This window comes from Schistocerca piceifrons, chromosome X (genome assembly GCF_021461385.2).
Source record: "Schistocerca piceifrons isolate TAMUIC-IGC-003096 chromosome X, iqSchPice1.1, whole genome shotgun sequence".
Lineage (NCBI taxonomy): Eukaryota > Metazoa > Arthropoda > Insecta > Orthoptera > Acrididae > Schistocerca > Schistocerca piceifrons.
In genome coordinates, this window is record NC_060149.1 from 731,394,576 (window position 1) to 731,420,361 (window position 25,786).

Genomic DNA, 25,786 nt, shown 5'->3' on the forward strand with positions numbered 1-25,786 from the left:
TATATTTTCTCCTTTCATCAATTAAATTCAATATTTCTTCTGTTACCCAAGGATTTCTATTAGCCCTCGTCTTTTTACCTACTTGATCCTCTGCTGCCTTCACTACTTCATCCCTCAAAGCTACCCATTCTTCTTCTACTGTATTTCTTTCCCCCATTCCTGTCAATTGTTCCCTTATGCTCTCCCGGAAACTCTGTACAACCTCTGGTTCTTTTAGTTTATCCAGGTCCCATCTCCTTAAGTTCCCACCTTTTTGCAGTTTCTTCAGTTTTAATCTACGGGTCATAACCAACAGATTGTGGTCAGAGTCCACATCTGCACCTGAAAATGTCTTACAACTTAAAACCTGGTTCTTAAATCTCTGTCTTACCATTATATAATCTATCTGATACCTTTTAGTATCTCCAGGGTCCTTCCATGTATACAACCTTCTTTCATGATTCTTAAACCAAGTGTTAGCTATGATTAAGTTGTGCTCTGTGCAGAATTCTACCAGGCGGCTTCCTCTTTCATTTCTTAGCCCCAATCCATATTCACCTACTAAGTTTCCTTCTCTCCCTTTTCCTACTACCGAGTTCCAGTCACCCAAGACTATTAAATTTTCGTCTCCCTTCACTACCTGAATAATTTCTTTTATTTCATCATACATTTATTCAATTTCTTCGTCATCTGCAGAGTTAGTTGACATATAAACTTGTACTACTGTAGTAGGTGTGGGCTTCGTATCTATCTTGGCCACTATAATACGTTCACTATGCTGTTTGTAGTAGCTTACCCGCATTCCTATTTTCCTATTCATTATTAAACCTACTCCTGCACTACCCCTATTTGATTTTGTGTTTATAACCCTGTAGTCACCTGACGAGAGGTCTTGTTCCTCCTGCCACCGAACTTCACTAATTCCCAATATATATAACTTTAACCTATCCATTTCCCTTTTTAAATTTTCTAACCTGTCTGCCCGATTAAGTGATCTTGCATTCCACGCTCCGATCCGTAGAACGCCAGTTTTCTTTCTCCTGATAACGACATCCTCTTGAGTAGTCCCCGCCCGGAGATCCGAATGGGGGACTATTTTACCTCCGGAATATTTTACCCAAGAGGACGCCATCATCATTTAATCATACAGTAAAGCTGCATGCCCTCGGGAAAAATTACGGCTGTAGTTTCCCCTTGCTTTAAGCCGTTCGTAGTACCAGCCCAGAAAGGCCGTTTTGGTTATTGTTACAAGGCCAGATCAGTCAATCATCCAGACTGTTGCCCTTGCAACTACTGAAAAGGATGCTGCCCCTCTTCAGGAACCACACGTTTGTCTGGCCTCTCTACAGATACCCCTCCGTTGTGGCGGCACCTACGGTACGGCTATCTGTATCGCTGAGGCACGCAAGCCTCCCCACCAACGGCAAGGTCCATGGTTCATGGGATACCACATATTAAGTGAAATTTATGAGAGAGATTGCTCAGCCATTTGAAATAAAAACTGGTGTAGGACAAAAGAACGGTTTATCGCCTTTACGACTTAACTGTGATTTAGGAACAAAGTTATAAGAAAACTACTTTATATGCAACTGTGAAGTGTGGATGTAATTTTTTTTCTTTGGTTTGTATTCGCCGTTCCGAAATCGAAAGCCGACATGCATAAACATCGTTGGTCATCGCTACTGCCTCGCTAGTTGCAACGTTTCATCTATCTACTCCACTTACAAAGGCGTGTAGACTGAGACATCTCGACCACAATGTGTGATCTAGCTGAAAATCATTCATCTGCGTGAGTATAATGTTTGGTTGTGCACTGTTCTGCATTTCACAACCGGTGTCCCTCATACCCGCACTATAATCGAAAGAAAAAATTCTGGTCATCACACTATTACGGGAAACGTAGAGTCAAACTAGTATTTAATCTTTTTTATTTTTGCTACGAAAATAATTCCCAGTTCAAAACATCTCACACACAGAACTACTTATCACCAACAAGTTTAACACAAAATGACAAAAACAACAAAAAGACACTACACCCACATTGCTAACAAAGGAACATGTGTGTTTCAGCATGCAGTCTGAGTAACTGTATTGAGTGAGATTTTTACTTTTCTGTAACGTTGTTGTTGTTGTTGTTGTCTTCAGTCCTGATACTGGTTTGATGTAGCTCTCCATGCTACTCTATCCCGTGCAACCTTCTTCATCTACCAGTACTTACTGAAACCTACATCCTTCTGAATCTGCTGACTGTATTCATCTCTTGGTCTCCCTCTACGATTTTTACTCTCCACGCTGCCCTCCAATGCTAAATTTGTGATCCCTTGATGCCTCAGTACATGTCCTACCAACCGATCCCTTCTTCTGGTCAAGTTGTGCCACAAACTCCTCTTCTCCCCAATTCTGTTCACTACTTCCTCATTTGTTATGTAATCTACCCATCTAATCTTCAGCATTCTTCTGTAGCACCACATTTCGAAAGCTTCTATTCTCTTCTTGTCCAAACTGTTTATCGTTCATGTTTCACTTCCCTACATGGCTACACTCCATACAAATACTTTCAGAAACGACTTCCTGACACTGAAATCTATACTCGATGTTAACAAATTTTTCTTCTTCAGAAACCGTTTCCTTGCCATTGCCAGTCTACATTTTATATCCTCTCTACTTCGACCATCATCAGTTATTTTTCTCCCCAAATAGCAAATCTCCTTTACTACTTTAAGTGTCTCATTTCCTAATCTAATTCCCTCAGAATCACCCGACTTAATTCGACTACATTCCATTATCCTCGTTTTTCTTTTGTTGATGTTTATCTTATATCCTCCTTTCAAGACACTGTCCATTTCGTTCAACTGCTCTTACAAATCCTTTGCTGTCTCTGACAGAATTACAATGTCATCGGCGAACCACAAAGTTTTTATTTCTTCTCCATGGATTTTAATACCTACTCCGAATTTTTCTTTTGTTTCCTTTACTGCTTGTTCAATATACAGACTGAATAACATCGGGAGAGGCTACAACCCTGTCTCACTCCCTCCCAACCACTGCTTCCCTTTCATGTCCCTCTTACACAGATTCATTTGCCGCTAGTTACAATCATTGTTATTGCCTTGGTCTTCAGTTGAAAGACTGCTTCTATGCAGCTCTCCACGATAGTCTACCTTGTTAAGCTTCTTCATAAAAGCGTAACTGCTGCGGCCTACATTCTATTAACATTTTTTTCTGAATGCTGTAAAATGCCCCACTTCTCCGTCCCTGCTCACTTACCAATTTAATTATTTCCTACTGTCGCGGACGTGCCCTATCACGGGATACCTCCTAATCTCTCGTCAGACCTCCTCCGGTGCGGAGTAATGCAGCAACTCGACGTGGCATGGACTCAGCAAGCCGTTGGATGTCTCCTGCAGAAATATTGAGCCATACTGCCTCTGTAGCCGCCCAGAACTAAGAAACCGGTGCAGGATTTTATGCACGACCTGACATCTCGATTATATCCCACAAATGTTCGATAGGATTCATGTTGATCGATCTGGGAGGCCTAATCATTCGCTCGAATTGTCCAGAATTTTCTTCAAACTAAGCGCGAACAATAGTGGCCCAGTGACATCACATTGTTCTTTGGTAATATGATGTCCATGAATGGCTGCAGATGCTCTCCAAGTAGTGGAACATACCATTTCCAGGCAATCATAGGTTCATTTGGACCAGAGGACCCAGTCCATTCCCTGTAAACACAGCACAAACCATTATGGTGCCACTACCGGCTTGCATAATGCCTTGTTGTCAACTTTGGTTCATGGCTTCGTGGGGCATGTGCTACACCTGAACACCAACATCAGCTCTCACCAGCTGAAATCGGTACTAATCTGACCAGGCCACAGTTTTTCAGTCGTCTAGGATCCAACCGATACGATCACGAGCCCAGGAGAGGAGCTGCACGCGATAGCAAAGGCACTTGCGTCGGTTTTCTGCGACCGTAGCCCATTAACGCCAAATTTCGCCGCTCTGTCCAAACGGATACGTTCATCGTACATACCACATTGGTTGTTTCGGTTATTTCACGAAGTGTTGCTTGTCTGTTAGCACTGACAACTCTACGCAAACGCAGCTGCTCTGTTATCGTTATCTGAAGGCCATCAGCCACTGCGTCGTCCATGGTGAGAGGTAATATCTGAAATTTGGTATTCGCTGCACACTCTTGACGCCGGCCGTGGTGGCCAAGCGGTTCAAGGCGCTACAGTCTGGAACCGCGCGACCGCTATGGTCGCAGGTTCGAATCCTGCCTCGGGCATGGATGTGTGTGATGTCCTTAGGTTAGTTAGGTTTAAGTAGTTCTAAGTTCTAGGGGACTGATGACCTTAGAAGTTAAGTCCCATAGTGCTCAGAGCCATTTGAACCACACTCTTGACACTGTGGATCTCGGAATATTGAATTCCATAACGATTTCCGGAAAGGAATGTCCCACGCGTCTAGCTCCAACTACTATTCCGCGTTCAACGTCATAATTCCCGTTGTGTGGCCATAAACACTTCGGAAACTATTTCACATGAATCACCTGAGTACAAATGACAGCTCCTCCAATGAACTGCCGTTTTATCCCTTGCGCACTTGATCCTATCGCCATCTATATACGTACATACCGCTATACTTTTGTCACCTCAGTGTATCCTTTCTTTTAGCCACGTTGTGCGTGAAAGGTCTCTTTCTCCCTTATTCGATTCAGTACACCTTCATTAATTATCTGTTATACATACGTAATAGGCAACGGCCTTGCCGCAGTGGATACACCGGTTCCCGTGAGATCACCGAAGTTAAGCGCTGTTGGGCGGGGCCGGCACTTGGATGGGTGACCATCCAGCCGCCATGCGCTGTTGCCATTTTTTCGGGGTGCACTCAGCCTCGTGATGCCAATTGAGGAGCTACTCGACCGGTTAGTAGCGGCTTCGGTCAAAGAAAGTCATCATAACGACCGGGAGAGCTGTGTGCTGACCACACGCCCCTCCTATCCGCATCCTCAACTGAGGATAACACGGCGGTCGGATGGTCCCGATGGGCCACTTGTGGCCTGAACACGGAGTGCTACATACGTAATCTTGGTCATTCTTATGTAGATCACATTTCTAAAGCTTCTATTCTCTTTTTGCCAACTGCTTGTCATATACATTTAGTTTCTGTTCATGGCTACACTCCAATTACTTAAAAAAAAAATAGTTCCTAACATCTAAGTTTATAGTAGATTGTTTTACACATTTATCTCTTTCAGAAGATTTTTTCTTGTTGTTTTGATTCAGAATTGTACGTCCATTATACTTCTGGCAGTTAGTCTGCAAACCCAACTGACAAAACCCCACTACTACTTTTTGTAACTTATTTCATAATTTCATTCCCTCACAGTCATATCATTTAACTCAGATAAACTCCATTACGCTTGTCTCACTTTCCTTGATTATCATGTTACTACTTGGTTTAAAGATACTACCCACTCCGATCGTCCGCAGCTCGTGGTCGTGCGGTAGCGTTTTCGCTTCCCACGCCCGGGTTCCCGGGTTTGATTCCCGGCGGGGTCAGGAATTTTCTCTGCCTCGTGATGACTGGGTGTTGTGTGATGTCCTTAGGTTAGTTAGGTTTAAGGGGGCTGATGACCATAGACGTTAAGTCCCACAGTGCTCAGAGCCATTTGAACCATTTGAACCCACTCCGATCAACTGATATCCCAATCTTTCACTGTCTCTGATAGAATGAAAGCGTCGTTAGGAAACCTCAGACATATTTCTCCTCGTAGAATTTTGAATATTTGTCCACAGTTTCTCATACTGACTTCTTCTCATTGAGAATGAATGGCATGTGGGATAAGCTACAGTCCTGTGTCACTCCCTTCTGAACTGCTCCCGCCGTCTCACGTCCTAGGACAATGGGAACTGCGTTCTGGTTGCTGCACAAGTTACAGACAACCTGTCAGTGTCTGTATTTTATACGTTTGTACGTCAGCGTCCACTGCTTGGTTGTCACCGGTCGACAGTTTAAACAAGGTGGTGTGACAGACACTGGCCGTCTGGAATGCCAGAGATACGAGTCGTTTGGCGAGCAGTAAGGGCGGTGCAACCCAGCCACGGTCATAAATGGTGTCACAAAACAGCTGAACAAGTCACTTGTCAACACTGATTATCGAGCATCGTGACCTTAATTACATTTCGTACTAAAACTGATTTTAGTTACATCGGATTATACAAATGTGCTAGAATGCTTATTTCTCTACATATACACGTAATATGAATCAGCATTGTGTAACCCTGACTAGTTACGTTCTCCAAATTTATCATATGTGCTGATTTTACATGTAATTAATCAAGTAATAATTCACTTTGCCGTTTTTACAGACGAACATAATTTAAATACAGAGCAACGTAGGGAAATTCAGAAAATACCATTGAAAAGAGCACACAATGATTCTCAATATAAGCAAGCTTTCTGAATGTGCACTTAATTATTATTTGATGTTTATTTAATTAAAATGATTAGCTAATGTGTGCTAAATAGTACTTGCATTGATTAATAAATAATCTTAGGTTTTTAGAACGACTTGTGGGGGCGGAAAGTGGCGGGCGAAGTCACGCGCTCCTGTCAAGACGTTAACTCGAATCTGAAAAGATTGTAAATGTGAAGAGACAGAGAAAGTACAAATACAGAATATTGAACGGGTAATTCAGTAGATAAAGGGAGATAAAAATCGAATAGTCTTAGGGGTCTGGAATGCGGTTGTAAAGGAAAGAGTAGAAGGAAGGATTGCAGGAGAATATGGGCTTGCTACTAGGAATGAGATAGGAGAAAGACTAATTGAGTTCTGCAATAACTTTCGGCTGCTAACAGCTAATACTGTGTTCAAGAAGCACAAGAGGAGGTGGTATACATGGGAAAGAGTGGGTGATACGGAAAGATTTCTGTTAGATTACATCATGGTCAGGCAGATATTCCGAAATCAAATACTGGATTGCAAGAAGTATCCAGGAGCAGAGACTGACTCAGATCGTAATTTAGAAGTGATGAAGACTAGGATGACGTTCAAGGCGCTAGTCAGGAAGAACCAATGAGCACAGAAGTGGGATGCGGGAGTACTAAGGAACGAAGAGATACGCTTGAAGCTCTCTGAGACTATAGATACTGCGATAAGGAATTGCTGAAGAAGCATTTCTGTTGAAGAAGAATGTACATTTCTAAAAAGGGGAATCACAGAAGCTGGAGAGAAAAACATCGGTATGAAGAAGGCAACTGCGAAGATTGTATGGGTAACAGAAGAAATACTTTCGTTAATCGGTGAAATAATGGAGCAAAAAGATGTTCAGGAACTTTCACGAATACAGAAATATAAATCACTCAGGAATGAAATTTAAAAGGAATTGCAGGGAAGCTAAGGAGAAATGGCTGCGTAAAAAATGTGAAGAAATAGCAAAAGGAATTACTGTCGGAAGGACTGACTTAGCATATAGAAAAGTCAAAACAATCTTCGGCGAAATTAAATGCAATGGTGGTAACATTAAGAGTGCAATGGGAATTTGACTGTTTAATGCAGAGGAGATAGAGGATAAGTGGAAGGTCTGCACTGAAGGCCTCTATCAGGGGGAAGATGTGTCTGATGTGATAGAAGAAAAAACAGGAGTCGATACAGAAGAGAGAGACGATCCAGTATTAGAATTACAGTTTACAAGACCGTTGGAACGGTTAGGACCAAATAAGGCAGAAACGACAGATAACATTCCATTAGAATTTCTAAAATCATTGGGGAAATTCGCAACAAAACGACTATTCACGTTGGTGTGTTGCGTGTATGAGTCCGGCAACGTAGACTACTACCTGCTTTCGGAAAAACATCATCCACAAAATTCCGAAGACTGCAAGAGACTACAAGTGCGAAAACTATCGCAGAATCCTCTTAACAGCTCATGCATCCAAGCTGCTGAGAAGAGTAACATACAGAAGAACGGGAAAGTAAATTGCTGATTGATGACGATCAGCTTCGCTTTATGAAAGGCAAAGGCACTTGAGAGGCAGTTCTGATGTTGTGGGTGATAAAGAAAGCGAGACTAAAGAAAAATCAAGACACGTTCATAAGAATTGTCGATCTGAAAAAAGCGTTCGACAGTGTTAAATGGTGCAATATGTTCGAAATTCTGAGAAAAATGGGGATAAGCTATAGGGAAAGACGGCCAATATATGATACATGCAAGAGCCAAGAGAGAACAATAAGAGTGGACGACCAAGAACGAAGTGCTCGGATTAAAAAGGGTGTAAGACATGGATGTACTCTCCGATCATACTGCTCAACCTATACATTGAAGAAGCAATGATGGAAATAAAAGGAAGGTTCAAGAGTAGAATTAGAATTCAAGGTGAAATGAAATCAATGATAATATTCACTGATTGCATTGCTGTCCTGAGTGAATGTGAAGATGAATCACAGGATCTGCAGAATGGAATAAACAGTATAATGAGTACAAGGTATGGACAGAGTAAGTCGAAGAACGACGAAAGTAACGAGAAGTAGCAGAAATGAAAACAGCGCGAAACATAACATCAAGATTGGTGATCACGAAGTAGATGAAGTGAAGGAACTCTGCTACCTATGCAGCAAAACAATTCATGACGGACGGAGAAAGGAGGACATAAAAAGGAGACTAGCAAGACGAAAAAGGGCATTCCTGCCCAAGAGAAGTCCACTAGGATCAAACATAGGCCTTAATTTGAGGAAGAAATTTCTGAGAATGTACTTTGGAGCACAGCATTGTATGGTAATAAAACATGGTCTGTGCGAAAACCTGAACAGAAGAGAATCGAAGCATTTGTCATGTGGTCCTAAAGACGAATGTTGAAAATTAGGTGGATCGATATCTATATCTACATCTACATATATACTCCGCTAGCCACCAAGCGGTGTGTGGCAGAGGGCACTATTCGCGCCAAAGTTATGTTTCCACCCCTCTGTTCCACTCGCGGATCGCGCGAGGGAAAAAAGACTGTCTGAACGCCTCAGTACGAGCTCTAATTTCCCTTATCTTTGAAAGGTGATCATTGTGCGATTTGAAAATTGATGGTAATAGTATGTGCTCTACATCCTCGGCGAAGATCGGATTTTGGAATTTAGAGAGCAGACCATTCCGTTTAGCGCGTCGTCTGTCTGCAAGTGTGTCCCATTTCAAACTATCTATGAGATTTGTGACGCTCTCGGGATGGCTAAATGTACCAGTCACGAATCTTGCCGCTCTTCTTTGGACCTTCTCAATCCTTTGAATCAGACACAACTGGTAAAGGTCCCACACAGGCGAACAATACTCTAAGACTGGACGAACTAAAGTATTGTAAGCAATTTCCTTTGTTGAAAGACTGCATCGCTTCAGGTTTCTACCAATAAACCGCAATCTAGAGTTCGCCTTACCCGTCACTTGGGTAATCTGATCGTTCCATTTGAGATCATATCGAAGAGTCACACCCAGATACTTGACCTATGTTACCGTTTCCAAAGATTGGGCATTTATTTTTTACTCTTACATTAATGGGGATTTTCGCCTTGGTATACGCAGTAGGTTACACTTACTAATATTGAGAGATAACTGCCAGCCATTTCACCACGCATTTATTTTCTGCAAATCCTCATTGATTTGTTCACAACTTTCGTGTGATACTACTTTCATGTAGACTGCAGCATCATCGGCAAACAGTCTAATGCCGCTGACTATACCATCAACTAGATCGTCTATGTAAATCGTAAAAGCAGCGGACTTATCACGCTGCCCTAGGGCACACCTGATGTTACGCTTGTTTCTGTTGAAGTCAGCCCATTCAGGACGACATACTGCTGTCTCTCTGTTAGAAAAATTTCTATCCAACCGCATATGTCATCGGATAGACCGTAAGCGCGCACTTTTTGGAGCAAGCGACAGTGCGGGACTGAGGCGATCGCCTTTCGAAAGTCAAGGAAAATGGCATCAATCTGGGAGCCGTTAACTAGAGCCTGTTGTATATAATGCACATAGAGGGCCAGCTGTCTCGCATGACCGCTGTTTCCTAAAACCGTGCTGGTTTTGCAGATGAGCTTCTCAGAGTCTAGAAAGGTCCTTATGTCTGAACACAAAATATGTTCCATGATTCTACAACAACTGGATGTCAGTGAAATTGGCCAGTGATTATGTGCATCCGATTTTCTACCCTTTTTATAAATTGCTATGACCTGGGCCTTCTTGCAGTCCCGCGGAACTATCCCCAGTTCCAATGATCTCTGATAGATGATGGATAAGAATGGTGCTACATTTGTATTATAGTCCACATAAAATCTTACGGGGATACCGTCCGGGCCAGATGCCTTCCTGACGTCTAAGGATCTTAACTGTCGTAGAATCCCAGATACACTAAACACTATGTCAGCCATTATCCTGTTTGTCCGGTAATTGAAAGGGAGAATGGTGCTGCAGTCCTATACCTTAAACGAGTATTTGAAGGCTATGTTTAGAATTTCGGCCTTCTGTTTATCATCATCCGTTACATTACCCGTACTATCAGCAAGAGAAGTTATTGAATTATTTGTAGCGTTCATAGATTTTACGTATGACCAAAATTTTTTGGGTTATTTTTAGAATCTGCAGATAAAATATTGCTTTCAAATTCGTTAAGAGAATCTCTCGTTGACCTTTTGACATTAGCATAATTTCTGTTTGTGAGTGGAGTAATGACTATGTTTAAAACGACTGTGCAAAATTCTCTGCTTTCTCAGCAACTTCCTAATATGTTTCTTGAACCAAGGTGGATCATTTCCCTCCCTTATATTTGTCTAGGCACATATTTCTCTAGCACGTGGTGGACAATATCTTTAAATTCCGACCAAAGATGCTCAATATCTTTGTGTCCCACGGTGAATGCTTGCAGCTGACTATGAAGATATTCATTAATAGCACTTTTATTTGATTTCCCAAATAAGAAAACTCTACACGGTTTCCTTTTTGCAACTTCCACTGACACAGAAGCCATTACATTATGGTCGCTAATTCCTTCGGCTAGATTAACTTCCTCAGAAAGATCAGTTCTGTTTGTCGCCAAGGTATCTAATATGCTCGCATTTCGATACATGGATACTCTGCAAATAACATTTAAGTGCCTGGCAGAGGATTCATCGAATAGCCTCCACAATTCTCTGTTTCTCCAATCCCGTATAAACCGTGGAAAAAACTAACACCTATATCTTTCCGTGCAAGCTCTTACTGCATTTATTTTATTACGGTGTTCGTTTCTCCCAATGTAGGTCGGCGTCAACAAAATATTTTCGCGTTTGGAAGAGAATGTCGGTGACTGAAATTTCGTGAGAAGATTCCGCCGCAACGAAAAACGCCTTTGTTTTAATGATATCTACCTCAAATCCTGCATCATTTCAATAATACTCTCTCCCCTATTTCACGATAATACGAAAGTGCTGCCCTTTCTTTGAACTTTTTCGATGTACTCAGTCAATCCTATCTGGTAAGGATCCCACACCGCGCAGCAGTATTCTAAAACAGGGCGGACAAGCGTAGTTTAGGCAGTCTCCTTTGTAGATTGTCCTGCCAATAAAACGTAATCTTTGGTTATCCTTTCCCACGACATTTTCTGTGTCTTATCCACAATTTAAGTTGTTTGTAATTTTAATTCCTAGGTAATTAGTTGAATTTACGGCTTTTAGATTTGCATGATTTATCGTGTTACCGAACTTTAATGGATTCCTTTTACCATCCATGTGGATGAGCTCACACTTTTCGTTATTGAGGATCACCATGCAAGTATCTTTTCTTAATTTTTTTGCAATCTGTTCTGATCTTCTGATGACTTTACTAGTCGTTATCTACAAACAACCTAAGACCGCTACTCAGTATGTCTCCCAAAACGTTTATATTGATAAGGAACATCAAACGGCCTATAACACTACCTTGGGGAACGCCAGAAATCATTCTCTTTTATTCGATGACTTTCAGTCAATTACTTCGAACTATGACCTCTGACAGGAAATCAAGAATTCATATAACTGAGACGATATTGCATAAGCACGCAATTTCACTGCAAGCCGCTTGTGTGGTACAGTCTCAGAAGCCTTCCGGAAATCCAGAAATACGGAATCAATTTGAAATCCATTGTCAATGGCACTGAACACATTGTCCGAGTAAAGAGCCAGTTGTGTTTCACAAGAACGATGTTTTCTAAACCCATGTTGACTGTGTGTCAATGGATCGTTTTCTTCGAGGTAAATCATAATGTTCGAACACAATATATGTTACAAAATCCTGCTGCACACCTACGTTAATGATATAGGCCTGTTGTTAAGTGGATTACTCCTACTAACTTTCTTGAATATTGGCGTGACCTGCGCAACTTTGCTGTCTTTGGGTACGGATCTTTCGTAGAGCAAAAGGTTGTATATGATTGTTCAGTATGAAGCTATTGTATCAGCATCCCCTGAAAAGGACCTAACTGGTATACAATGTGGACCGGAAGACTTGCTATTGTTAAGTGATTTAAGTCGAATCCACTTCCACGTTGCTGATGTTGGCGGCTGTTCTTGATACGAATTCTGACATATTTTAATTCGTTTTCTCTGGTGAAGGAGTTTCGGAAGACTGTGTGCTTTGGCAGCACTGTTTTTTTTTTTTTTAATATTTCGTAAGTTCTGTGGGACCAAACTGCTGAAGTCATCGGTCCCTAGGCTTACACACTACTTAATCTAACTTAAACGAACTTACACTAACGACAACACACACACCCATGCCCAAGGGAGGACTCTAACCTCCGACGAGGGCAGCCGCGCAAGGCGCCCTAGACCGGACTGCTACCCCGCGCGGCGGCAGCACTATCTTCGATAGTATCTCCATTACTATCGCGCAGAGAAGGCACTGATTGTGTATTGCCACCAGCATACTTCACATATGACCAGAATAGATTTTCTGTCAGGTTTCTAGCCAAAGTTTCGTTGTGGAAACTATTATAAGCATCTTGAACTGAAGGCCGCGCTAAATTTCGAGCTTACGTAAAAGATCACCAACCTTGGAGATTTTGCGTCCGTTTAAATTTGGCATACTTTTTTCGTTGTTTCTACTACAGTAGTCTGACCCGTTTTGTATACCAAGGAGGATCAGCTTCGTCGTTTGTTAATTTAGTTGGTATAAATCTTTCAACTGCTGCCGATACTATTTCTTTCAATTCAAGCCACATCTAATCTAGACTTATATTTTTAATTTGGTAGGCGTCAAGTGAATTTTTATCTGCTTTTTGAATAGGTTGATTTTTTCGTTTATTTTTGGAGGATTTGGGGGTTACAATATTCAGTCTAGCTACGACAATCCTGTGTTCACTAATCCCTGTATACGTTTTGATGCTCGTTATTAGCTCAGAATTATTTGTTGCTAAAAAGTGTGTTTTCACAATCGTTTACTATTCGCGTGGGCTTATGGACTAACTGCATGCGTTTAGCACAGTTTCGGATGATGTTTTATGCGTTTTTTATATCATAAGCTAAGGAATGAGAATCGTAGAGAAAAGGAATATGTGAAAAACACTGAGAAGAAGGGACAGGATGGTAGGACATCTGTTAAGACATCACGGAATAATTTCCATTGTACTAGAGGGACTCGTAGAAGGTAAAAACTGCAGAAGGAGATAGAGACTGGAATACATCCAACAAATAATTGAACATGTAGGTTGCAAGTGCTACTCTGATATGAAATGGCTTTCACTTGAGAGGAATTCATGGCGAGCCGCATCAAGCCAGTCAGAACACTGATGACTCGAGAAAAAAGTGAATCGCAATAAAGTTTCTTAAGTTTCGGCGGCTACGTTGAAGCATGAAGTTTTTCCTAGTATTTGCGTTATTGTTATACAAAGGAAGAAATCGAGTTTAGGCTCCAGGCTTAGTATTAGGACGACTAGAATCACTCCATACGTCTCCCAACACTAAAATCAATCCTTATTTGGAACTTAAAATTCATGTGACTCCAAGACTCTTTATGTCTCACGTGGAAGAATTCGTAACAGCTGCTGGTACTAAAGGACTGTGACTGGGGTACGGTAGTTTTTTCACCTTCTCCCACGTTCCACTGAAAGGTAGGAGGTTCTTACTCACACAGTGGTTCCTTCCATACAGTAAGTGATACTTGTACCAAGTTTGGTTCAAATAGATCCAGTGCTTTAGGAGGAGATGTGGAACATACATACATATACTTTTGTAACATATACGGAACTGAACTGCTAGCTTTCTCATTCCATAAATTTAGTTTGTCGAGTGACAAGGTATAATGTGGAATGACAGGTTAGCAGAATAAACTAACCCATATTTTAATTGGTTCTGATGACACACCGTTTGAGTAACAACCCAGATTCATTTCCAAAAAATTTTAATGGGCTGAATTAACTCACTTTTGCTAGTTGTCATTACGGTGCAATGTTCAAAAATATCTGAACGATTTTAAATCTCCACTATCTTCAAAAATATTTGAACGCTTGCTTGGAAATTAATTGTCGCAGTGCTATTCTCTCATCTGAACTGCTGCAAAACATGTGTGGCTGAAAAACAACAACCTAAGCAAGTATTTGACATTCCATTTTTTGGCTTCAATCGGGTGACGTAACAAAACGAACCTGACCAAGCCTTTAACAGCACAAACAGTGTTGACTAAAATAGTATGGTAAGCAGGCAAGCACACAGAGACGTAGGCAACCAGAATTATTGTCAGGTGCTGGAAGCATGGAATTAATTTCATTTTTAAGCCCATACACGATGTAAGTTCAAATGGTTCAAATGGCTCTGAGCACTATCGGACTCAACTTTTGGGGTCATCAGTCCCCTAGAACTTAGAACTACTTAAACCTAACTAACCTAAGGACATCACACACATCCATGCCCAGGGCAGGATTCGAACCTGCGACCGTAGCGGTAAAGAGTGCTGAAATTTCGAGGCTGTGCTATTTGTTGCTCGTAGAACTAATTGTTATCACCTGATATTTTAGAATTTTTCAGTAATGTGCGACCTCACCAAGCATAATTTTAGAGGGCAGGTAGATAATGCAGCAAGTTCAACACAAGAAAAATATAACAGATTTCATTGACAGGCTAATATTTCTTTCCATTGCAATAAATTTAGGTCTTTTCGAGGTTATGTACAAAAACAATCTTTCGAGGAGGGCCGCAACAGTTACCGATTATAACCACGGAGTCAAGGCTCGCTAAATATGTACAGACTGTATTGCCATAATCAAGTACTAAATAATAGAAAAATCTAATCTTAATGCTCCAAAATACGCGATGAAAAACGCACAACATGATAAAGGGCATACAAACCGTTAAAGCAAACTTTTTGGCTGGGATGAAGGTGTTTCGGCGAGATATTTGTTGCAACGTGTCACTAAACAGCGTATTTCATAACTCACAAGGACACCTTCATAATCCATGTAGTGTAAAATACTTATATACAACAAGTGCAAATAAAGTGGTGGAATAATACAAGAGTCTAAACGTGGTGAAATACAATGTGGAGCAAGACAGAGATGAAATTGTATTGTATTTCAAAATTTGTAAGATTTCGTGTAAAACACACGCTGTCATAACTTAATTCATATGTGAGATTTTTTTAACAAAATAGTCCTGTCTTGCAAATTGGCACAACTGATAAACTTACAGGTCAAGTTTGATATTCATACCACACGTTTCAGGCACAATGACGCTTCAAATTAAATACATCCGTATTTAAATTGCCTAAATTACTTATTGAATTACACACAGTTAGCGAATCACCACTACTGAAGTAAATTAAAGGTTAGTCAGCGAGCGTAACTCGATCTTTGTACTATGCATTAAGGAAAGCTAAATATGTAAAAATTTGTTCTACAAAATTAAATAACACATTAACACTATGGTTGATCTAAGTTAGCGTATTGTGCAGCAAACTTGTAACAAATTTCACCCTGAATCATCATGTTGTAACAAACTGAGGCAGTGAAGGTCAGATTATCCCCCCACCCCCCATTTATCGCTGTTGTTAGATAGTATTGTAATAAACTGAAGCAATGATGCATGGTTGACAAGGTAATACTTTACCCTCAGATGGAATACCCATATTCGTGGGTCCCTGCAGCCGTGACCTGGTTAGAAGATATCCTTTTCAACCAGGTCAGAGGCCTTTTACTTGCTGCTCAGACACAGACATCAGTAACAGTAAGATTTATCGAGAGCGAGCGAAAGTCTGCTCACGTGGCCACGTTCTTAGCTGTCCACTTGTCAGTGATTTCCATAAAAAATACTCTATCTGTTGTTGCGACGGTGAAATTCACATAAGGTAGAGTGATTGTCCGAACTGTTTTCCATGGATTCAGTATAGGTGTCACTTTCAGCCATTGTTTACGTAGACATTGTGAGACATTGTGTACAGTAGCTTGCGTTCGACACACTCGCGACGTTATTGAGCCGATTCTGTTCTATAGCAGCGTGCTACAGCGTCTGACCACAAAGTACTGTGTATTGTGGTTCGAACATAAAAATCAGGCGGATGTGCTAGGAGACCTATTCACATCATGCATCTGATCGCCACCGAACATCTCTGTGTTAAATAGAGCAATGGTTAATCGATTCACCCAAAAATCCAGAAACAGCTACAGCATACACGAGGAGGTGTCGAAACACATACTACCATCATTGTCTCAGAACCTCGTGGGAAACGTTACCGAAGACTATATGACGGCACAAAGCAGATAGGAGGTCGTGCCTGTTGTTGGTCAAATGTTCGGCGTCTTTCAAGTGAACAGCGATTGACGCCTGGAGACATTTTTCCACATGGTGTACACTGATACAAACTGTTCTAAATCTGTATAAGCAGAGATTAAACTTACAACGTACTTCACTACTCGTGACTCGCAACTTAGAACGAAAAAATGGTTGCTGAGTGTAACGTCCTATCGACAATAACGTCACTAGAGACGGAGCATAAGGTTACGTAGAACAAGGATGGAAATCGTCCGTGACCTCCTCAAAGGATCATTGCAGACATTTTCTTTAAGTTACTTAGGAAACACCTACATGTAGGTAACCTGACGAGTATCTGAAACTGGCCCCTACAAAATTAAGCCCAGTGCTTTAAGAATTACACTATTGAAATGAGGAACTAAGTCCTACCCGAGCTGCCGTTAGCGGTTTTATTATAACCATTTTATTAATACATTCTTACACGGATAATGTTTATAGCAACAAGTTATCGGTTCTTGTCGCATTATGTCTACTGTGTTTCAAAATTTCTTTAAAAGTACCAAGGAAATAAAACAATTGAGGGTTGATTCCTTTCAAATCATATTAGAAACAAAGACCAATACTTCTGCATCTGTGGGCGCCATTTATTGCGTGAAGCGACAAGATAACTCTGACCGTTGTGAAATCCTCTTTCACTCCAGCGGGGGTCCAGAACGTCTGCAACAGTTTTGATACCGTCGCCTATATCACAGTTCTAGGCACGCTGCTGGAGCATTCCTCTATCCGCGATCTTGGCCAAACAGAACCCTACCTCAGCCTTCATGCAGACTAAATCTGCTCTCACCCATTCACATCTGGCGACTCTCCAACATTTCGCACGTTACGTAAGAGATACAGCGGGTCCTTCTGCGTTTACAGCTAGCAACAGTGACTTGGTGACAGTAGTATTTTACGAACACACTCCAAAATTGTGTAATTCTTATTTCTGATGCCATCTCTCTAAGCAGGCGCCGGGTCATCTACTGTAAGTCTCTCCAAAAATGAACAAGTACAATCCGACAAATATTTTGTGGGATTCTCGAATTTTCCACGTATCACTCCGGTAGATGCCCGTACATGACAGCTCACATTTTATTAGTTTTAGTCACTAGCACTGTGGACGGCCAAGTTATATCCTTTTAAAAAAACATAGGTACTAATACATATCTGTCATCAGTAGGCCGGCCGAAGTGGCCGTGTGGTTAAAGGCGCTGCAGTCGGGAACCGCAAGACCGCTACGGTCGCAGGTTCGAATCCTGCCTCGGACATGGATGTTTGTGATGTCCTTAGGTTAGTTAGGTTTAACTAGTTCTAAGTTCTAGGGGACTAATGACCTCAGCAGTTGAGTCCCATAGTGCTCAGAGCCATTTGAACCATTTTGTCATCAGTAATATGCTTGTGAAACGTACTGGACTTAATAATTCTCTCGAATCAAGGATTTTAAAGGCAGACCTCTCCACAGCCTCCTGTTTAGTTAACGTTGATGGCCGGATTATATTTATCCAGTATTTGTGAATGAGAGCGCTTAGTGACTTGCAGCAAACATTACACAATTTCAGGCCTTTACGACATTTTTATCGCTCACACCTCCCACAAAATGATGAAAGGAAGAAAAAATCATCGCTTATTACCTTTTCACTGTTTATGCTGCAAAACTGCCCATCAGGTGTAACTTTTAGAATTATTATTTCTCTACTAATAACTACAGAGTGGCGCAAATAAAAGTGGCCCAGACGAGTGGATACGATTTGTGGCAGCGGAATAGGGAAAGACCTACAGTTACTTCCTAGAGGATGGAGCAACTGCCTAGACAACCGGCCGAACCTTGGAGCCCATTTACACAACCTTCACGCATGACAGTGTTGTTAGCAGAGGTCAGTCCAGTCGCAGCCCTAACTAGCCAAGCAAGTCAACTAACCTGTCAGTGGGCGATTACTTTGTGTGGGGAGCCCTCAAGTCTAACATGAATGGCAACAGCCCTCGTAGTCTTCAAGAACTGTAGCAGAACATTTCGGATGAGATTGCAGTGATTCCAGCAGTTCAGCTTCGATCCACCTTCAGCAACTTGCTGACCAGGGCCCAAAAGTGCCAAGAGAGGGGCAGTGGTCACTTCCAACATCTGCTAGGCAGTCAGATTATTATTGGATTTCCTTCCTTCTGCTATGTTTCTTTGTACCGTGGAACTCTGTTCTCCAGGCTACTTTTATTTGCCACACCGTGTATATAGGCAATACGTTCTGCAGACAGTTTCACATACAGAGTGATTTTTTTTCCACCGTGTACAAACACTATGGATGGAGCGATGAGAGGATACGGAACAAAAAAGTCTAATGAACGTACGTCCGGAAATGCATTGTTTCCCTACTAAAGACCATTTGTTCAATCATACATTGTTACAGAAACTGCCGTCTAATATGCGCTTTACCATGCAGCCACAGCTACACTATGCGTTGAAAGTGGTTTTCAGGTACCTGAACGCATGCGTGTACGCGCCGTAGCATGTTCTGTCTAGTACGTTCACATCGGCCAGTCTGCATCCGAACAGTGTCAAAGGCAGCATGAATATGTTGCTCCAGTGTCTCCACGTCTGGAGTGGGCTCTGCATACACGATGCTTTTGAGATGGTCCCGTAACCAGAAATGGCACGGGTTGCGATTCGGTTAACAGGCCATGCAACAGGACCCCCTAGACCAATCTATCGGCCAGGGAAAACACGATTGAGATATGGACTTTAACGGCGAAGTGGGCTGGAGCACCATCATGTAGCAGCCATATAACCATTCGAATCATCAATGGCACTTCTTCCAGCAGGGGAAGCAAAGACACCCGCAAGAAACGCCAATAGTTCCGGCCCGTTAGGCGACGTGGAAGGAAGACTGGTACCAAGATACGGTCACCAATTATCCCGGCCCACACATTCCGGCTGCACCGATGCTGATTATTTGCTGTCATCATACCATGTGGGTTCTGCATACTGTCCCACAGATGACTGATATGAAAGTTGAAGACACCACTTCGCGTACAAGTGGCCTTATCTGTGAACAGGATGGAGGACACAAATCCCGTAATCGTGGTTGCCTGGTGAAGAAACGAGTGACAGAATTGGTCCCGATGTAGACATTCTGTCGCTGGTCAACCCTGTACACGCTGTAAGTAGCAACTGTCATGGAGTAAGTTTCGCACGGTCGTCTAGCTTAACCTGTGCTGGCGGGCCAACTGCATGGTACTGACACGGCCGTCGCTTTCCAACGTTGATCACATTTCCTTCCAAGTACATTTCGGGCACTTCCTTCATGATCTACTGCTTCCTGAAACGAGCCTGTGTCAGACAAATGACGAAACACTGTTGAACATTGAATGCTGTGATTGTTGTCGATGGGGATAGGTCTCCTGATACAGGCTTCCTGCCCGCCGCCCGTTGCCATTTGCCTTTCTCTAAGTAAACACCATGTCAGCTCTCGATTTGAATACACAACCGTTGTGTACAACACTGTATCACATCCACTACAAGGTGAGTAGGCAACATTACCAATTTCTATGGCAGGAGAGGGCGTTAGGGCATGACGTATGAGAAACAGTACCACCCTCCAGGAGGAAGCTATGCATACTGTAACTGTGGCTGCATGGTACAGCTCGTATTAGACCACAGTCTCTGTAACAAAGTATGATTGAATAAATGTGGTCTCTAGCGTGGAAACCATGCACTTACGGACATAAGTTCATTAGACCTTTATTGTTCCGTATCCTCTCATCGATCAAAAACTAGCCGTATTTGAAAAATATATCATTTTATGACACTTAATTCCGGAGATATGACGTCATATACAATGAGATGCGTGAAACACTGCCGCATCATGCATAGCGTTTTAATTTATTACTTCTGTAGTTATAGCGCTATGCGCAAAATATTTTGCAGGGTGTCTACATAAATCACTGGATGTACGTGCAAAATTGTATCACTGTACGATATATAGTTCAGGTCTAAAACGTCAAACACTGAGCTGCATGAAAACGCAAAACGCGAAATTCGATAGAGATACAGGTGAAATATGTGTACAAATACGTTAAATATATGTGAAATACATGTGGCGTATAGCTGCGAGCAGAGCCGCTGGTAAATAGCTCCTCCTAAATCCATAAATCCAATTTAGCCAAACTTGATACATGTATTACTTACTATCTGGAGAAACATACTGTGGGGGTAAGAACCAGCAACCTCATATTGGTGTGAGGGATGATCACTAGGAGAGAGAAGGTGGGAGGAAGGGACGGACAGACAGATGGGTGGAAGAACGAGATGGACACAGAGGGGAGGAGGATATGGACGGAGAACAGGGAGAGGAAAATGGACAGAGAAGGAGAGGAGGAGGAAATGGACAGAGAACAGCGAGAGGAAAATGGACAGAGAAGGAGAAGAGGAGGAGACGGACAGAGAAGGAGAGGAGGAGGAGGAGGAGGAGGAGGAGGAGGAGGAGGAGGAGGATGAGGAAATGGACAGAGAAGGGGGGAAGGAGGAAGTGGACAGAGAGGGAGGGATAAGGAAATGGGTAGAGAGAGGGGGAGAAAGAAATCGATTAAGAGAGGGGGGGGGGAGAATATCGACAGAGAGAGGGAGGAGAAGTTTCTGGATAAAAAGAAGCGGAAGGACGAGGTGGACAGAGGGAAAGGAGCAGATGAACATAATAGTGGAGATCAGATGGACGGAACGGGGAAGAGCTGATGGACAGGATGGGAGGCTAGTAGATCGACAGAGAAAAGGAGGGTAAGGATACAGAGTAAGAGAACTGAAATAAATACAAGCCCAGGCAATGGCGGGTTCACGTCGAAAGCATTACTGTACATGATCGCATCTGAACTGATTTAGGACAGCCCCAGGAAACCTAAATCATCATAACTGTACTGGTCTACAAAGGAAACTGGTTGCAGAACCCTCGTACGTTCCGGGACTGATGATCTTCGCTGTTTAGTCCCCCTTAAACATCCCAACAACCACCACCACCTCGTACGTTCCATCCGAGTGTGTGAGGGACTCATATCAAATGGGACTAACAGGGAATATTGATCAAATAAAAAGAAGGCAGTCGAAGAGTTTTTCGACGCACGGGAAAGTGTCACAGAAATTCTGAGAAACCTGAACTGGCAGACAGCCAGTATATTTTTATTTTATTTTATTTATTTATTTTTTGTTTTTCACGAGCAAAAAGATACATATGGCCACTAGTGATCTTTGCGATTTTGGTTTAGATTGATTGATTAACTGAGAGGGGTTATGGGACCAAACGGCGAGATCATCAGTCCCACCCAGTATAATTACCAGATATACCGCGAAGATCTACTTATCAAGTTTCAAGACTCGGTATTAAGAGAAGAATCTAGGATTTGAAGCACTACAACTATTCATGTACCGCTTCAGCAGGCACCACGAAGACAGGATTGGATTGGTTAGTGTGCGCACAGAGGCGTTTAGGCAGGTATCCTTCCTGCGCTCTGTAAGAGAGCAGAGCGGCAAGAATAAATATGTTGTGCAGTGGGATGAACCCTGTGTCACTCACTTCACAGTGCTCTGCATTGTGTGGCTGTAACTGTAGACACAGAAAGAGTGTGGCAGACGATGTGATGCCTGCTCGTCCGAAATACGTGTCACAGGGCTTACTTAGTCTGCTGCTTGTCTACCGCTGTACTGAAATGGCTCTTAGTAAATCGCTGAAGTATTTGCTTTAGTGAAAGGGAAGCATTGAATCAACGATCCCACATGCAATAAGTTTTGCTTACACATTAGACAGTCTTTATGATATAAATGAAAGTATCATACCCACATGCAGAGACTCTTGCACAATTTCGCTGTACGTTGTATAGTCTCCAGTTCTGGAGCAGAAATCTGAAGCAGTCCTAGATGCATCGCATGGCTTATTTGGACGCATCATTTCCAGATGCTATTGCAATTCATTCTAGTAAATCCCAGTAAGGCTGACCGGACCAGACGCCGTCCCACTGTGTTTCCTGAACGACCGATGGGGCACGCCAATGAGGTCTTCACTACCTCGTAGAAGATTTTAAAGTATCCACTTGAAAATACGCTTCTCATCGTCCAATTTGCTTAAATTGACATTGGTCGACACGTTTTTAAATTGGTCTCACGGCATGTAGCCCTGCACCTTTTTCTGTACCGTATGAATTCCATGGATTCAAATATTGGGCTTATGATGGATAATTGTTGTTATTTAGGATGTGCGGCGCTCTGGAGCATAGTATAGTCAGCATGACATGCCCATGTGCGGTGGGAAAATGGGAGGGGGAGGGGGGGGGGAGGCTGTTCCCACAAACGGAGTTGTTTGTAATCCATTAAAAGTCTATCTCCCCTCACCAGCAGTTTAGGGATAAGGCCCAACAGTTTAAAAAATTGCAAAACCCGTGACAATGGTGTCTGTGTTGGCGAGGATGGTAGGCACATTTCCAGCATAACAAAGGACTGCCCACATGTCAGTATATAAGGCACATGTAGCCAAAATATGCTGAATCGGAAGTGGCACACCACAATCGTCACAGTGTGGTTGATCCTCCTGCCGGAGGAGGAAACCATGTATTAAACGTCTGTGCTCTACGAGCAGCCTGGTGAGCAGCACTTCCTTCCATCGATACCGTTGGCATGAAGTATGCCATGCCTGTATGGTAGATCTGCGTGATCGCAGTCTGTTGTCTGCCATTTCCAACCGTTCAGTTTCCCACTGATCCATGATTCCTCTGTCAGACAATGAGATGGCGACGTACAAGGGAACATAACACTGATGTACACCACCATCCCGACATGCTTCTATGGCCGCTTTGTCGGCTGTGTCGTTTCCCTGCATTCCGATGTGTCTAGGTAACGAGGTAAAAGACCACGTCCTTGCCTTGGTGTTGGAGCCACTGTAAGGTCTCATGGATGAGCTGAATCACCTTGTCTACCGGGTAATTTTGGTGGACGGCTCGTAGCGCACTGAGCGAGTCGCAACATCAGAACACAGGGGAAACCTTGTACTGTGACACATCTGAATCAATTCCAGTATCGTCATAAAGTCATGTAACCCCGGAAAGGCATACTTGGAATATCCTAGGACATTATTTCCTGGGATCCATCCATGCAAACAATGAAAAAACTGTGGCACATACTTACAACTGAAGAAAACAGAGTTGTAATAACACAATATGGAGCTCAGGGTTTCTAATACTGCGTCAGGCTTAAAATTACTTTTCGTCTGTCAAGACGCCAAAGCGGCAATTTGTTCCATACCTGACTGCGCATTCGGAGGTCTGATACACCTAGATCCGTGAGACAGTCGGTAGGACGTATCGAAATGGCTTGGTCGCATGGGGCTGATTCCGGAACAACCGCTCAAAGCTGGGGTGGACCGACTTTCTAAATGTCAATGACTGAGGCAACGCTGAGATTTTCAGGAGCTGTCGCACTAGTAGGAGGCGTTGCGGAATCCGGAGTCGTGGTTTACCAGCCTTTGTACACGGACTCTGGAATGACTGGTCCAAAAGCCTACAGTTTGTATCCGAATTCTCTCATTGTGGATAGCGCTAACATCTTGATGTAGGAAATACGGACGATCCATAATCCGCGCTGCCGATATCTAACCGTGATTGACAAATGTCCAAGAAAACTGCGGCTTACGACGCAGCTGCAAAGGAAAGCAAGTTGTGGTCTCCGGAGAAAAGCGTTGAATGGAAATCGAGCACGACGTAAGCAGGTTGTCGACGCATGAAGAACTCCACCTAAATGTACGCAGTTTCCAGCACCTAGCACAGAGCAATGTCAATTAATATAAACAGTTCGAACCATTTCAGTTCACGACAACCTGTAATCCGAATTAAAATGTTTAAAGGCTTTGTTCAAGAACAAGTGATATAAACGGCGCCAGAGTAAACTACGTTCACTCGTAAAAGATATTGCAAACTCATTCAGACAACAGAAAAAGATCGACATTTGTAACTCTTTTCATTCTATGGCAGTATCTGCACCACAGGTCGTTTGCTAGGGAAATACGGGATGGTGCACACTGTTCCATCGAATGCCGGGAATTAAGGAAATGCTGCGTTCAGTGTCTGAGGATACCTACTGTGTGCAACAAGCTGTGCGCCACAAAAAATTTACTGGGGACGGCTGAATAAATTTGAGACATCTTCCACGGATAGCGGAAGAGGTAGCAGATGCGGGTTAGTTCAAGCTGGTCAGGCGAATTTACATCAGGAGCTACCTGCTGATATCAAAAGTACTGTCCCCAATGAGTCAAGCTTTTAGCACATGGCAAAGGGACCAGATTTGTGATATCATTGACGCAGTGGAAATTCAGAGCCGCTGTGGCGTCAGTGACCTCATTGCTTCACATTCGAGTAATGGCCCTCTTATGGCTCATGTGACAGAAACCGTTGATTTAGCAAAACCAAGGACGGGCGAAGTACAAGGGGTCCGGAGTCGACGAGCCTACATGGGTCAACCAGTCCGCATTTTCAGACTGTATATGTAGATGAAGATCTATGACGGTCTGGGAGTCAACGATCCTACATGGATGCTGATGCAATAGCGCCATACTTAACAGTCATATAAAGCCTCTCGCCCGACGAAAGATCCGTACCCAAATACTGGAAAATTGCAAGTGTCACACCAACAAGAAAAGCAATAGGAGTAGTCTACTAAATAACAGGCCCATATCATTAACGTCGATGTGCAGTAGAACTTTAGAACATGTATTGTGTTCGAACATTATGAATTACCTAGAATACAACGGTCTATTAACACACACTCAACACGGATTTAGAAGACATCGTTCTTTTGAAACGCAACTAGCTCTTTACTCACACTAAGTGCTGAATACTGCCAACAAGAGTTTTCAAATCGATTCCGTATTCCTAGATTTCCAGAAGGCCTTTGACATGATACTTCACATGTGACTTGTAGTCAAATTGCGCGCTTATGAAATATCGTCTAAGTTATGGAATTGAATTCGTGATTTTTTGTAAGAGGGGTCGCAGTTCGTAATTGACGGA

General features: G+C 42.6%; 1 pseudogene; it reads left to right on the top strand.

Moving 5' to 3' along the window:
* The first annotated feature begins 4,739 nt into the window (after nt 1-4,739).
* LOC124723754 lies at nt 4,740-4,856 on the top strand (annotated as a pseudogene).
* The last annotated feature ends 20,930 nt before the right edge of the window (nt 4,857-25,786 follow it).